At 38.1% G+C, this 15387-nt stretch overlaps 1 protein-coding gene across 1 annotated transcript in view; it reads left to right on the top strand.

The window, feature by feature from the left end:
- Positions 1-15387, top strand: part of coro2aa (coronin 2Aa) — a 31701-nt gene that overhangs the window by 966 nt on the left and 15348 nt on the right.

The following is a 15387-nucleotide window of genomic DNA, read 5'->3' as shown; positions in this document are numbered from 1 at the left end:
TGATGTCTGAAGCTTCCCCATATCTCACTTTATAAACCGCGGAATCAAATTATTTTTAGTGATTGTTTAAAGCAATCTGTAAAAACCTAGATTAACGACTTTTAGATTTATATCTAGCACGTTAAAGAAAAGTTGACTCAGTAAATGAATTCATAATTTCATGGAAATAAATCCCAATTACTTTATCAATCAGAAATACTTGATTCAACTTTTCAAATGTGAGAATTTTCTATACTTGAGGTTTTTGACCATTATTTGGACAAAAAAACGATAACATATTGTGATTAATCTGGATTAATTTGAAGATTAATCCAGATTAATATCTATCATTCATTTTTGCTCTAAATAAATCAATTCTTAATCTTGTCTTGTGCGAATGGCCGTCTGTTAATAGTTTTAAGGGTTAGATGATGACGTTTATAAAAATATTGATTGACAAAAAACTTTTGCCATGTTCGTAAATCTACTGGCACTTCATTATAATAATATGTTGTGCTTAAAAACATCATGTATTATTCAGTGCAAAACTCAGGAGAGTAATATTGGATTCATTCTTTAGGAAAGCAATGGAGTTTTTTCATGTTATAATGCAAATGTTATATCTCTTGGTTTAAAATGATTGGTTTGACAAAACAATCTGAAGAGGTCAAAATAATCATCTCTGATCCAAATGTCTCATCAACATATCAATATCATGCGCTGTACTCCTTCAGTGAGGGTCATTTTCATATCCACAACACCTCATTAGTTACAAGTGAAATCTATTATCTGTCTCTGCGAGTGGCTCTACCCTGTCCGTCCAACAGCTCAACAGATGGTTTGGATCCTTTGTTTTTGCCCACTTTTGTCTGGGTGGATGTAAACAAACTTAAGACAAAAGAAAAATCAGTTTGAGAGCTCTGTGTTTAATGACCCGAGTATAATGGTCACCACATGTGGAAAGTGAAACAGTGGGTGAAATTTAGGGTTATGTGTCAACAGGCTCTTAGTGTGGCATCGTATACACAGCGGCAGGCCCTCATTTTGAACTTGAAAAGTAACCTTTTGGTATGTCATGAATTCAGCTTGAATGTTTTATGGCCATATTCAATTCAAGCAAGCTCGACAGCTTACAAAATACGTTTCTTATATTACATTTCTGAGATTATACAGGTGATCTTTTGCTTGTATATCATGAATTAATTTAAGAAAATACTCTCTTTTTAAAAGTAGCTCAAACTGCAACTGTGGAGGGACTCCTATTGAGATATTTAGGGGAAATTCTCACCATTTTGGGACATGCATTTCATTTTCTTTCTTTCTTAGAGTTATTTGAGGTGAATGATATCACTCTCCTCATGTCTGTGTGTTAAGTACAGTGCTGTAGGTGGTTAGCTTAGTTTAGCATAAAGACTGGACACAGGTGGAAACAGCTAGCCTAGTTCAATCGAGAGATTTTCTGGTCAGTTGGGAGGATTCAAAGTCATTTTACTTATTGTTAAATACCACTAATAAATGATAGTCATTGTTTTTGGCTTTGCTGTTAGTTCTGTACGTTAAGGAATTCTCATTCTGGGAAATGCACTTATTCGCTTAGAGGATCAATACCACTCTCATGTCCATGTGGAGATGTTTAGCCTTTCATCTCCAACCAAACCAACACATCCCTATTTTACTTTCGCTGTTTGTTAATGTATTGAACAAACAAGATTCAACATCATTATTGTGTGTGGCAGGAGATGCTCACTAACATTTACGGGTTTCTGATAAAAGGGAGTGTGATATCTGTTAACTACAGTATACATTTCATGACATTATAACTGCATTTTCCTTGTGAGGTCCATTACATCCCACTTTGAGCCATTTTTAACCCATAAAAATGCTGGTTTACTTATAAATGTGTGAAGAGATGTCAGTGTTAACAGTAAGTACAGTACAGAAAACACACCTCGAAGTGTGCTGCAGTTCTTTAACAGTGAGATCAGTAACACTTGTGCAGACATGTTGGATAATTTAACTTGGACTACAATGAAATGCATGTTGGTATGTGGTGTGATGCAAATGTGTGGGCCGCACAAAACACACCTGCATGTTGTAATCGCTCGCTCCTCATTTAGAAACCTGACTGGTGTTTCAGTCTCTGAGAAGCAGGATCATGCTGAGTTTTAAGTGTGACAACATGACTCATTAGGAGTGAAGAGTTGTCATGCCAGCTCTAGATTGATTTTAGGCCTCCTGTCATCTACCTAATGGCAAACTCCTGCCAAAACGTTCATTAGACTAATGAGTTTGCAACTTGTGTGAAACTCAAAACCCCTGTAGCCAAGAATAAACCTCACCCGGGCTTTAAACTGGGTCGAAACAACACAGCCTCATACACATGTTTTAATGAGGAGTTGTTATATTTGAAGTCACAGTACTCGCTTTAATTTAATTTAATTTTCTCTCCAAGGAAAACTGCTGCTGCTGCTGCTGTGTGTTTATCTCTGGCATGTTATCGCATAATCTGTTAACATACCTGAAATTCTCCAACTTGTGTCCAACCTTTGACTTTTGCAGAATGCTGTGTAAAAGCTCAGAGGCTCTATTGCATTTCTATTAAGATATTTATTGTTTGTTTTGAACTACATCTCACCGTACCCATGTCAAAGAGTTCAGGTTCCTGAGATGGTAAGCAAACAGTTACAGGTATCAAAGTCCTCCCTTTTTTATTTACTGCTGTGAATTAAAGGTGTTCTTTTGAGCAAACATGCCCTTGCAGCTTGCGGGTCGTTTTGGCCTCTACCATGCTGCTGTTGTGCAATAAACTGGTCATAAAACACAGAAGCTATAACCTGTATTCTAGACAAACAGTGCCTTAATAACTTCAGAAGACTGTTGACATATATACTCTGTTGTTTGAACTCTGAACAGCAGGTGTAGTGTGTTATATTGTAGAAAGGACATGATCAGGACGGGTTGTTCTTACAGAATGAAATCGACAGAAAAATCTATTTTCTGTAAATTGTAAGAATTGATTAATTGTTTAAGTCATTTAATAATCAGATATGCCATAAAAATGTTTGTTCTAGGTTTTCAAATTAACCTATTTGCTGTGTTTTCATGACAGCACTTATATCCAGGGTTATTAAGTAGCTGATCCGGAGTTATGATATCACATGATCTTATTTAAATATGGGATGTTAGAGATTTGAACTGTTAACAAACACTCAGAAGAAATTATTATGGGGTTCAATAACTCAAGTGTGCAGTACAAATGTAAACTTAAACATCTTTAAAATAATAAGCAAATGTATCCAGAACTAAAATATTAATTTTCCTTTTATGGTTTTTGATGTCAATTAGCTGATGAGAATTCAAACTGTTCCTGATAGAAAGCATACATGCAGCTCTCCATCAGTGTTCGCAGCATGTGTCGAATATATTTTTTGTATGAATCATTAGCTGTTTCTCCACACTGAGGTGTGAAACCAATTAAATCAGTCATTATGTAACCAGGTCAGACTGCTCTGTGTGTACAGATGCTAAATGCAACACAATATGATGATCTCCTGTAGCTTTATGATCAATTTGTAGCTCTGTGACAAATCATCATCTTTCTAGTCTTTAGTATTTATCTAAATAATTCACCTTTGAGTCGATGAAACCAGAGAGTATTTGACATTTTTGGCCCAGGTAGCAGCACAGCTCAAACAAAGGGTGGCTGATCCAAAGCTTCTATACTGAAATATCTACTCTGCGATTTATCTTATTGCCATCTTAATTTCAATGGTCTCTCGAGAGTGATATCTACTGATTTAGTGTCTTTTCATCCAGTCCCAAACACTTCAACATTGTCCTTATTCATTATAAAATATAAAAATGAATTTGCTTTTAATAGAATCGCATTGAGATGAACTCCTATGGAGATAATGTGCAGCATAATTACCAGCCATAATAATATATAGTATACAGTTTAAATGCAGGTATTGTTCGTATTGTTGTTTCAATATGACTTGGTTCTGTGTTATTTCCGTCAATCCCTTTTTTAAAGGAACAGATACCCAACCCTAGCGTGTGTCATGTTTTCCTATGTTCCTGTATGCTGTTTTAAATCACTGATTTCCTAACAAGTAAAAAGTAGCCTGTAGGAGAATGAGGTCACCTCCTTTGTTGCTTCACTGTCAGAGTCAAACCTCACGGTGAGCCTAGATGTGGTGTTGATGGTGGAGAACCTGATGCCTCATACATGACTTTACCTCCAGAACAAAGCCCCCAGGGGCCTCAAGTCTCAGCCCCTACCTCCACTCCCCATGTGGTTACTCCTCACTGAACCTAATGAAGGCCTGCCTCTTCATGTTGTTTGTTCCTACTCATCTCAAACTGTCAATGAACCTGAAGAGGCAGGATTTACACTGCATCTCTTTGAGATTCTTATATATATTATACCATGTAGAAATATTCTGATTTATTCACCTTCTTTTGTTCAAATAAATCAGACCTAAATAGGAATCATCTTTTCAATATAGAGTATATTTTAAAATGCAATCATGTTATTAAATTCACATTATGTAATCTTTGTTGATCAGCATCCAATCTAGCAAAGTAACGGGATAATAGTAGAGCCCAAATGTAGTTCGAAAGAACAAAATAGTTCACAAAACAGACTCGTACCAACATTAGCTTACTAACAAACTAGTGCTCGAACTAATGGAAGCAATTAAAACTGAACAGTTTGAATTATGCTTTACGGTTAAAGATGCAAATAGAGAGTAATATTTATAATTATACTGCTTTATTCTGCCAAGTACTGTTGGGATTAATCGTCTACAAAATGTAGAAATATGCTCATTGACATTAACCACAGTTTAAGGGACATCTTTCGTCTTTTCTCTGATCGACAGGTTACGAGTCATATTATTGAGTTTGCACTTTTTCATTAACAGCAAAGAGAAACTCTTGACCCGTTTGAAAATTGACTCCGTGCTTTATCAATTATCAAAATAGTTTGGTGTCGATGTTTTGTCTGCTTTCTTTCTTTATCCTTATTTTAATTTTAAATCAACACACAATTTTGATTTGCATCCCCATCAACACTTCATCAAGAAGGGCGGATGTTTGGATTTATTAAAGTATTGATCATCTGACACTTTGTAATCTACTGTGAAAGGACAGCAAGGATGTTAGATGAAGGTTTTTTCATTTTCACTAGCTGCACTCAAGGTTGCAACTAACCTGATTCAAACAAATCTGCAATAATTGAGTGCTCCGGCTTCAGGGAAAAATCTGCTGCTGGTTTATGTTAAGGATGATTACTGTACTCTTCGTGACAATGGTTTAGGAAATCCTAAAATGCTCTTATGTAACCGCAGAGTGTGCACGTGACTGAATAACCTTTCTCAGTGATTGTCACACAGAGACCACCAGCATCCCTTAACTCAACCAGCTCCTGCGGTTCATTGTCCCTGCAGCGCTGGGTCATTTACACTGCAAAAGCATAATGTCTTCTTAAACAAAAGCTTGAAAAGACCTATTTGTGTTTCCACTCATCTCTTTACTGTTGCATCACTGTCACTCAGATCACTCGTGGCAGGTTGTCCTGCACGTTTCTGACATGACAGCTGTCGGCCTGTTTGAGGATTATCTGCTCCCACGTGGGGCAAACAGGGACGGGATTACATAAAAAAATAAAAAAGAGAGCGAGAGAGTCAGTGGATTTCTGCAATGCCGAGCTCACCGTGCCTTTGGATAAGTTTTCAGGCTGCAGGGAGGAGACAGTGTGAGGAAAGAGGAACACTTTGCGCTTCATTTGGACACACAGTGAACCAAAGGGTCTATAATCTGAGCCTTAACCATTAATGATCTGTGGCCACTGTGTCTACCTATAATGTATTAACTTTACATTGGAGTTTAGTGTGAATAATATATACTTTTTGTAATCATTATCGAGCTGTCAACTTGCACAATTAGATTTCTGACCTGACAATATGTTAGTTTCAGCCTTATCAACATGTTTAATAGGCCTAAATAGGCAAAACTATCCAACATGTCTCAAGAAAATAGCATAAGAGAAATGTTCTTGACCCCTCATATCCTCCCTGCGACCCCAAGGTTGGATCCGCCAGCTTTTATTTCATCAATGTTTATATGGATTTTTCACTCTTCTGTTGACGTACATCAGCAGCTACAGGATGTATTTATTCAGGCAGCACTGTTTCAGTGTGAGTGCTCATGTAATTGTTTTTAGAGTCAGAGGGTCTTTATCGTGAAGCAGATGGATCAGCAGAGTCTGATTCATTATTCATGAGGAAAAGTACATGGCCTCTTACACTGATGTGTCTGTGTGCATGTGTGTGTGTTCACCATATTGATTCCAGTGAGCTAAAGTAGCCTTAATGGTTGCACCTCATGAAAAATGCTGTCGGAGCAAATGTATGTTTGCTCCCTGACAAGGCAGCTGTGTACATTTATTTACTTGACTCAATGAGAGCAGTGTGCCAGATCCTTATAGTATAGTTGGAAAATGTATCAGATTTGATCAAATAACATGAAGTATCATTTTGTCATGGTTCCTACTTTTTAGAAACCTAGTCCATTGATAATATTAATTGTAATTGTAAGTATTGTATTTTTGGTGCTAAAAGTTATTGTAAGTCGATTTGAAAAATAAGTTAGCTTGCATGTAGACCTACCAATGTAGACTGTATACAAATATTTTTAACACTAATGGAATTTAAGCAAAATATCTCCAAAGAGTGTTATTGCTAACTTCAAAACACACTGCTGAATATTGTAAACATCATACATGCTTAACATCAGCATGTTAGCATTGTCATTGTGCATTAGCATGCTTGTTAGCATTTAGCTAAGCCTGACTTGAGTTGCTAGCATGACTGTAAGCTTCAGAATCCGATCATGTTTTTAATAAAAAGGCAATTTAAGTGCAAATACTAGTTTTGAGACAACTTTTAAATGTCGTTATTTAACACCCATCCACATATTCATATAGACGGTATACTCCTTGGCATTAGCTAAGTCGGCTAGCTGCACGTTCTGTTAGCTCAGTATCACAACACGTTAATGTGTGTTAATGTGATCTTATTAGCGGCGGCCTCCCTCAGCCTGATAGAGGGGCGTTTACAGCACGCCGTCTGTGTATTGTTTATATTGAGAGGCTGTGTCTATATAAAGGCGAGCTAATCCCCTCGAGTTACAGAAAGTAAAACTCACCTTGACTACGGTCACTATGGTTGGGTTGTGGCCTTGGCTGCTCAGTTCACTGACACTATTAATTTAAGGATCCCTGTGTGAAACCTCATTGCCTTTGCTGAATAATTGATAATGCTCCAGCCCATTTTGTCATTTAATATGTATTGCAAGTAGTACATTCTGCAATAAAATGAATCTATTTACCATATTAAACAGTGCATCTAGAGCTAATTTTAGAACATCAAACCTCACATTCCCCCCCCCCTCTTCCTCCTCCTTCTTGCCTTTGACAATGAGTATTTTTAAGTGTGTCAGGAACCTTTGCTGCACAAGCCATTGGCTGTCTGCAGAGTGGCTTGGCTTAGTTGTAATTAATACTAGATAACGGAAACCCTCTGGAGGCCACGACCTGAAACACACTCCTGCCTCTGATGTGACATAATCCATGATTATAATTAGCTCATATGATGTGGGGGAGACTTACATTTTAATTGGCCCAGAGTTCCTAAATAGGACAGCAACACATACAGTGGAGATTTGAAAAAAAATGTATGGGCTTCCTTTTCTGTTTTTTGTTTCCCTTTTCTGTCGAATGAAGATACATGGACACATTTAATGTTGTCCAATTGCAGTCCTTTACCTTTTTTACTACTTTATTTCGGGAGTGAAAATTGATTTAGGTGGCCTCATTATGATGTTGTTTATGGCCAAAGTACACATCGGTATCTTCACAAGGAACAACAATAGACTCTTCAATCTCTTCAGGGTTAAATCCTTCAATCAATTGTGATCCTCATATTTAAACAATGTATTAATCCATTTTACATAATCTTGTTCTTGATGATAGGTTACCATTTCCTAGAACGCTTTTACATCTGAATTGTAGTTGTTAAATGCAGGTGTAGCCCTTTGCTCGCATACCTTTTTACAACAAGATGGGAAAGTTCTTAAATAAGGTGTATTTTTATTCATCTGGCAAACAAATCACCAAAAGGGAAGCACTTACTACTTCCCTTTTGTTGTTGTCTGAGGTTTAACTGTATTTGGAGTTCGCTCTGTCTGTAATTTATATGTTTGCACTGCAACCTCCATCCAGCTCGTATCAAGTCTGGATGCTCTTACCGTAAGCCAATAAAGGAATTGATTTCATTTCCAGCTCATCAAAGCCAGCCAATGTTTGGTTGTAATTGTGCTCCCTGATGCCAGACGTTAAAGTGTTTGTCTGATATATTAACATTCTTTATGTCTACCATCATCAAAGTTCACATAAATTCTCAAACATATAACAGATTTGAACGCGTGGTGGTGAGTCTTGATCTTTAATGGCGAGTAATAGTGCATTTTTCTCAAGTGTTTCTCTGATGTTGATTCAGGATTTATTGGCTGTACAAACCGCCTTTTGCTGCCAAAGTTGATGTAAGCAGGTGAGTGAGGTGGTGATATCACTGAATAGGAACAGCTGTGATATGTGTGAATCACATGAAAGAATGAGGTGCACTGCACGGGCACGCTAACATGTGAGTCATGTTTCATTTACGCTAACCTGAAGTGAGATCACTATCACACGATGTACTTTACTCTTTATCTGAAACCTTCGACATAAGCAAAATAGTTTCATTATGACTATTTTTTGATTCCCGCATCACTTCCTGATAGCTATTACCTTTTCAACATCTCCGTCATCAAATTTCTGACCTGACGGCACTGCACTGTGTGTGGCTCATCGTTCTGATGACCTCTTTCGATGCAGTGCCTGGAAACAATCTTGGACTTTCAAAGGTGAAACTCAGAGATTGCATCTGTTCTTTAGTTACACCTTTTATCTGTTGAGGCACATGGGCAGAAAAGATCTGAAACTTGATTATTCATGGTGTATCTTCATTTTATTTCTCTGGTTCTTTATGCAAGCTTGTTCTCATATGTGTAGGTTTGGTAGTACACTTACTGCACATTTCAGTCTTTTCCTGCATTTCTAGGGAAAGCATTGTATTGTCTATTTTAATATTAATACATTTGGATTTGGATTGATGAATGTTCAAGTGATTTGAATATTAAACATTTTGCTGATGATATTATGCATGTAATTTAGGCAACTCCAGTGAATTAAATGCCCAAAATGATCTGAATATTCAATAATTCCAATGTTTTTGTTGTACTTTCTCTCCTTTTTCTCTCCATTCTAGAGAACTAATAACAGAACGGGGTGCATTTATTTGTTTATTGATATAACATGACCAAGAACTTAACTTCTTCCACGTTTCTTAATTACCAGCTGCAACGTAGTGTGAAGCTGTTTTGATCACTTTGCGAGGTGTTTATATGTTTTTCCCGTGAACAGATATTGTGCACCTTGCAAGATGTCCCAAATGTTTGCAGATGTGTAATCTAAATAATTGCTGAGTTGCAGCCTTTTAAAATGTTTCTCTGTGTTACGACTTGTAGAAACAGTATCTTTCGTGTCTGGCAGGTGTGGCACCTCATTTGCACAATAAAACTGAAAAACCAGATGATAAAAAAAGCATGCAAATGGAGATGAATTGAAAAAGCATGACCTTTATGTTCTCATATGCTCAGTAATTGAATAGTAGCTCTTTATAAAATGATGCAGAAGGGTTGTATTTTGAAGAAGGTGTTGCCGTAACTCTTCCTTTAGACATGTATTTACTCTCTGAATGACAGTTGTAAATTGATCTGTCTTTAATGGAGTTTTTTGTGTACAGTGGACGTCAAAAGGTCCATACTGTATGACTAATTCAATTATTGACTGCACCTGTTCCTGTTCAGTAGGTATATACTTGACTCAGATTGCACTATTTGTTCAGTTGGTGATAACACTTGAGCATTTAAAGCCCAAATATAAAAACCCTCAGCTCCAGTACAGAAAGCCTAATCCTCCCTCCTGTAGTTTGGGCCCCAAATTGAAACGCAGGATTGCACTTGGCACTGAAACCAGGTGTTTTACAGTCAAAACAGAGTCAGACGGCTAATCAGGAATGACAAAGTGAGGAAGCGAAGGTCATTGTCTCTCTGTAGTGTCAAAGGCTTTGGCCTATTTTCTCACAGCAGCCAGCTATTAGTCCTCCAGTGTGTGATCTGTCATTAGAGAGCGAGCCTTTGTGGTCCCGGCTCTTTGGAAAGAATCACAAGCTTTCAGGAGTCGTGCCCTGTCCTTATTGATAATAACCACAAAACACACACACTAGAAAACACTAGGGTTTAATCCAGAGCCAAGAGCTAAATGAGAGGATATACAAGTAGAGCCTTGCACTCTGTTAATAAATCAAAGCTGTGTGTTTGCTTTGATAAGAGGAAAGACTACATGGTGACATTGGCTGATCACTTCACTGTCTGTCTGTCTGTCTGTCTGTCTGTCTGTCTGTCTGTCTGTCTGTCTGTCTGTCTGCTGCATATCTTTGACACTTCTTTGGAGCAGTGATGAAGGCATTAATAGTACATATAAAAGCATGGTTTGTTCCATGTTGGGTCGGTTACTTGTTTTGTAATCTTATCAACACCAATTCTGTTAGCACCTTGTGGGATGGAGCTATATTTGGATTTATTTGGATTTTCTTTGTTTTGGGCTAGGTTGGTAAAAAAAAAAAAAAAAGGTTTGCGAATTGTACATGCAGAGAATTGGCCATAACTCAAATGTTCTTTAAACACAACTGATTCAACTCAGTAGAGACATCCATCATTATGAAAGCAACATACACACCAAGTTTTATCCACATGCAACAAAGATAGGGTGAATCGTGGGATGTGTATGAAGCTTTTGGAAATGTTGCATGGATTGTAATAACAAGTATAATTGGTCTCAAAATCATTCCTTATAAACGGGAATAAACATGCAAAATGACCTTGTTTTAGGCATGAAATCTGCGTGATGCAGCTTTTGATTTTGGCAATTGAACTTCTCCTAAAGTTTACCGGGGTTTGAACCTGTGATCGCTGTGATTCAGTATCTGTTTCAGTGTAACATATTTCCATAAATGTTAAGAGTGATGTGTGTATCAAATGTTATTCTTCAAGAGATTGTTAAGTCAAACTCCTGCATGATGCAACTGCTTTGCACATCTTTCACAGTGCAACCTGTTTCTTATCTCAGAGACAGTGTGTGACCATTGGACTTTGTTGTGTATTTGGGGGGAGATGTGTTTGTGGCCAGCGCTTATCAGCAGTGTGTAGGCGGGTGTGTCTGGTTTTAGGTAAATTTCCCTGAGCACCTAGGTACAATCCTGAGCTACAACACACATGTTGATTTTACATGGGAAAACATCATCTTACAAATAGTGCATTCCCAAGCATTAAAGTACTCCAGCCGTCTATAAAGCAGCTAAAATTAGATCCAACCCAGCCAGCTACAGCAATAAATGCTGGCTCATGCATGACACAGCAGTAACAATCATTCAACATTTCTCTACTAGAATACTATTTTTCTAATCCAAATCAAAGTCTGATTGAGCCACACCCTAACAGTCCTTCCTATTTAATAAGTGATTCAACATTTTATTTAAAGATAAAGGTCAAATGAGAGCGGTTCAGTATCTTTGTCATGGGTGCCCTGTGTGAACTGGAAATGAAAAGACTATAATTTAAGGATAAAACTGACAAAAACACAACAATATGGGATATAAGTATAACCGGAAATATCCACAACCTACTAACTACTATAATCTAACCATGGCATAATTACTGACGTTGATCTGAATACCATAAACTGGCGTGCAAGCAGGTCAGTTTATGCGTTAACGGCGATTGATCAGCCCGTTGGCAACGCCCTCGTTTGACCGCGTGAAGGGCCGGTTTTTTTCAGCGTGTCCTCTTATCGACCTGTTGGTTTCTATTAGCCTCTGGTGCTAAAGTGCTGTTACGTATTGCTAAAGTTTGATCACTACCACTGTCCAGCCGAAGCCATGTGAGAGGCTGAAGGGGTTTTGTAGCAGCTTGGCGATATGCCAAACAATCCGGCCAATTCAATTTGGACTGCATGTTGCAGCCTTTTTTTATTTTGAAAAACTTGAAGGTCTGAGGAGCATTTGATCACACTTCACAGAGGACAGACTGTTTGAGACGGACTGCCAGGGATTATAACATTAAGGGGAATATTAGTTTGGTGTATTAGAACATCTGGCCTCCACTCGTACACAGTGCTACTTAGGAATAAAAAGTTACACGAGTCAGGATTTTCAAATCTAAAAGCAGGTACAGTTAACCCAGAAACTACTTGCTTGAAAATGAAAATAGATGTTTGTTGGAGGTCTATTTGCAATTATATACAATACCCCTTTAAACCTATATAGGCCAGGATGCCCAGTTTTCCAGTGAATGAATTCCCTGCAGAGCACCTCCTTTTTTATATTTGGGGAAATAAATATTCACAATAAAAGAATGTAAACTGTTTATTTGTGTTGTTAATTGATTTTCATTCATGATTTCAGTTCTAGAACTCATTTAGATGTATTTCTTTCTTTTCTTAATTCTTTTTTAAAGATCATTTTTGGGCCAGAGAGAGCATTTATACAGTGTTGAAAGGGGAAATCGAGGAAATGATGTTGCCTGAATCTACCACGGGCTGGAGAGTCGAACCAGTGTGCTGGGCAGCGGACCAGATGCATTTGTTTTAGTTATAGAAATAACTTTGGTGTGCTATGATTGTAAATAACAGAAGGCGGTAAGAGGATGTATTATCAATGGTTGTATAGACCTGAACAGTAAATTTAATTAAATGAATTGAATCTTAATACTTTTGTTATCATCTTACTCCAGACTTTTAGGAATAGAAATGTATCAGTGTTGTTGAGCTACAGATGTGGGAAAGAAAGACATCTGCTAAGTAAGGTATTTTAGTTTTGAGCAACAAGGGTGAAGAAGAGCGTGTTCCTCTTTCTTTTCCTTCTCCTCCTTAAAAGATAGAGCAAGAAATAGTGATTGAGCAAACACTGTGGAGGAGTGACAAGAGGGAGCGGACCTCGGGGAGAGGGAGTGTGATTACCCTCTCTCTCTCTCTCTCGCTCTCTCTTGCTCTCTCTCTCTCTCTCTCCTTGTAGTCACCTCCCTCTCAGGGAGTGTACACACACACACACACACACACACACACACACACTCCTGCACTCTCCACTCCTGCTTGTTCACACACGCACTCGGCTTCATGCTGCACGCACACACCCTCGGTCTCCTCTGACTGTCTGTGTGCACATCAAAGCTTGGTTAGGACTTGGACAGTAATATAGATTTGTGTGTGTGTATTGTAGTGTGTGTGTGTGCGTGTGTGTGTGTGTGTATGCATATGTCTGTGTGTGTTTACAAAGAGATGCAGTGTCCACGTGCTTGAAGACAAGTGATTTTTTGGGGGGATATTTTTTGTGGTTTGCAACTGAGACGTAACTTTTCATTTAAGGACCCTCTGCTCCGTCTTGTGCCGGTGTCGACTCCCTCGACAGGGTGAGTGCCGCTGAACTCCCAGCTGACTTTCTCACACTCTCTCTTTCTTAATCACACTCTTTTCTGTCTGCTCTTGGCTGTCTCTCTGCTAATTTATTTCATGTCCTTCTCTAGTGGATTTGTCTATAAAATCTTTATCTTTTACTCTTAATAGAACTGTCCAGAAATATCTGACTGTTCTTGTGTGTGTATGTGTGTGTGTGTGTGTGTGTGTGTGTGTGTGTGTGTGTGTGTGTGTGTGTGTGTGTGTGTGTGTGTGTGTGTGTGTGTGTGTGTGTCTGTGTGTGTCTGTGTGTGTCTGTGTGTCTGTGTGTGTGAGCTCACTTTTTCCCTTGAGGATTCAAAGTCAGTGTGCATGTGCATGAAGACAGGCTTGAACAAGATGAAAGAAAAATCTTCAAATCAGCACTTTGCCTTAAATCTGTGCATATTTGCAAAACTATTTTTAAAAACGTTCCTCTGTTTCCCTGCACAGCACAGATTTATTTGACAGCAGGCTTGACTTGCACTCCTTTTTTTAGTTTAATTATCCATTTGCTCAAACTTGGCCAAGTAGCCGCTCATTTGCTTCCTTAAGCATGGAAGTATTTTCTATTTTTTGATGGAAAGAAAATGCCATTATGAAACTGAAGCCGTTCCACAACAGTGAAAATGACATCATCATCCTCTTCATCCACAGTCTTAGTACAGTCCACCGCCACAGATGGGTATTTATGGTGGAATCCACCCTGTGAAACACTATCATTCATAGGGAATATGTTCCTTGTGGTTTTGAATCTCAGTCTGTTCGAGGTCTCTTCATTAAGCCTTGTATCCTGTTGCTAGCATCAGTGGGTTATAAACCTATGAGCATGTAGAGCTGCTCGTCACAGCTGAGGAAGAGTAGCTCTGAGCTCAAACCTCAAAACAAACTGTGTGCGTAAAGCAGCTAGTGCTAAATAGTTGCCATTGAACGCTTGGCATGTGTTAGGCTTTTTGTCTGTGATCAGTTATTTCCTTGTATAAATCTTTTGTAAGGTTCTTCATTTAACACATGAATTAAATTGGAGATTTATGTTGACGGTTAACAATAAAAAAGTATGGTTTAGTATTATATTGAATTGGTACACACCTTCTAATGTCTCTGACTTTTGGATGGATGGATGTTCTTAAGTGGTGTCTAGTCTCGTTAATGTAGACCAAATAAACTCCTATAGCTTAGTGGATGTGATACCAGCCCTTTATTAAGATTCAATGTACTAATGGAAACATCAGTTAAGGATCCTTTCAGTTTCCTCTGCCAGAGATGTTATTTCTGTTGGTTCTGTCTATTGGTTTGATTCTCAGTTTTCTCTCTGGATAATGGAAAAATTATTTTAAAGCGGTTTTAATGAATCTTGTTAAAAGGGTGTGGTATGGGTCAAGAAAGATGTCATAGCATTTTGGAGCGGAGCGGAATCGCTGGGCGGACACATGCATTATTTTTCACTTATGGAAATGTTCTTGGCGGAGGTCTGCCCTCGTCGAGTACCCTTTTAGAGTTTTCATAGTTTTGGTGGTTATTTCGATCTATAATAACAACAGTACACTGACCACATGAGATCTGGAAATGTTGAAAAAAGCCAGACTTGTCACATGTAATTGGGTGATTATACATGTTTTAAACAAACTTCCAGGTTATGTATTTGAAAGAGGAAAAAGTCAAATTTGGATTTTGATGTCACTCATAAATACCACTCAACGTTAACAGAGCTTCTCTCTGCTCCCCCTTGACTGGCCATTATTAGTGCATTGATTCTA

The sequence above is a fragment of the Eleginops maclovinus genome, chromosome 5, assembly GCF_036324505.1.
Source record: "Eleginops maclovinus isolate JMC-PN-2008 ecotype Puerto Natales chromosome 5, JC_Emac_rtc_rv5, whole genome shotgun sequence".
Lineage (NCBI taxonomy): Eukaryota > Metazoa > Chordata > Actinopteri > Perciformes > Eleginopidae > Eleginops > Eleginops maclovinus.
Note: the sequence above shows the minus strand (reverse complement) of the source record. Positions and strands in the feature narration are given on the sequence as shown.